Genomic DNA, 1,748 nt, shown 5'->3' on the forward strand with positions numbered 1-1,748 from the left:
AGGATAAAGGGGGCACTGCTAAGATAACCGGAAGCGACAGCGGGGGTTCTGAGACCCTGGGGACCAGGACAAGAGATGCAGGGCCCAGAGTGGACAGCAGCCCAGAGGGGCCGCGTGTACCTTCCACCACCCCTAATCCCCTCCCCGCCCCCAGTCCCTGGCCGAGTCCTGCCCGAGCGCCTTCCCCCTCTTCTCCGCGACTCCCCTCCAGTCCAGCCCTGGTGCCTTGGCAGAGAGGCTCTTCCCCGACGCCCCCGCTCTCTACCGCTGGGCTGCACGTGGTGAGACCCAGGAAAGGCCCGATGACCACAAGCCCACTTACAGGCTCAGAGTCTACGGTGTTGAGGACCCACTGCAGTCTCCCCTGCAGTGCACGAGGGCCCCCTCCACAGGTGTCCTCCAGGGCCGGCCAGAGCTCACCTCTCAGCTAGCGCTCTCGGATACTGATATAAAATCCACCACCAGGAGCTGCAGGTCACTACGCCCACTACCAAGAGGGACAAGGCCCACCCCGGGACTGCTCTTCGGGTGGGCCACCTGTCCCAGAGGCCGCACAGGCCCTGGCTCACCACCGTCCCGGCAAGCAACCCCCAACCAGCAGCCAGCCCCTGCCTCGGGCCATAGCCTCCTGGATCAGCACGGCCTTCACCCCCGCCTCTGCCACCCTCAGGGGCCGGTGCCTCCATTCCCTGCCGGCTGGGGCCCCCCTCTCCCCAGCTCTGACCCTCCCCCACCCCTACCAGGCGTCCCTGAGCTCCCCAGGACTAGGACCCCACAGCTCCAGATGCAGGGGCTGGGCATGAAAGACTGATCCGCTGAGCGAAGGGTGCACGGCGCCCAGGCCCCCTTGGAGGGGAAGCTGAGGCCCAGGCAGGAGGTGAGTGTGTCCGCGGCCGAAAGCAGACCCTTCTACCGCAACCACGAGGCTCCCAGAGCCAGCTCAGCAGAAGGGATGGAGGAGGGGGCCCTCCACACCCTGCCTGGGAAATGGCAGACACCCCAGGCGTCCCGGAAGACTCTCGGGCAGCCTGGCACGTGTGAGGCAGCGTGCGCTCACACCCCCAGCATCCCACACAGACCCCCGGGAGCCTGGGCCGGCTCCAAGGCACCTGTCTCCGGAAACAGCTGCAGCTGCACAGCTCGGAGCCTCCGGCCGCTGAGCTGGAGATGCCCGGCTCCAGGGCTCCCAGCCGGCTCCTCCCGGCTGGGGTGCCGGCTCCGCTCAGGGGGCTGGGAGGGGGCCGTCCTCTCCTCCCGGGACGGATCCCACACACAAGGTAGATTTCACTCTTCTCCGTTCCTACCTGGCGGCCCAGCCTCGGCTTCACCTGGGGAGGGTGGAAGGGCCGCCCGGGGTCAGCGCTGCCCGGAACACCCATCCGCGTTTGGATTCAAAGACACGACTCAATCCCCAACTGAGGCAAAACTTTCTGGGATGCTCCCTGCCGCGTGATGGGGGAGGGGGCCAGGACAGGCTCCTGCCCTTTCGCCCCTCGGGCCTCCACCGGCTCCCGCAGGCCCCTCCGAGCCTCAATCCGCCCTTCTGCCAACGGGGTCCCCGCCACGGGCCTGGAGTCTGAGATGACGGCTCCTGGGCCCGGTGCGGTCGCGGAAGGGTCCCGCGTCCCGGCGTCCACGGCAGGCGCAGGCCGAGGCGAGGCCGGAGCGCTCTCCGGTTACAGTCCTCGGCCCCGGCGCCGCCGGCTATTTCGGGCGAGCTGGCCGCGCTCCGGGCCGGCCGGGCGCAG

This window comes from Neophocaena asiaeorientalis, unplaced genomic scaffold (assembly GCF_003031525.2).
Source record: "Neophocaena asiaeorientalis asiaeorientalis breed wild unplaced genomic scaffold, Neophocaena_asiaeorientalis_V1.1 scaffold65, whole genome shotgun sequence".
In the NCBI taxonomy this organism is placed as follows: domain Eukaryota; kingdom Metazoa; phylum Chordata; class Mammalia; order Artiodactyla; family Phocoenidae; genus Neophocaena; species Neophocaena asiaeorientalis.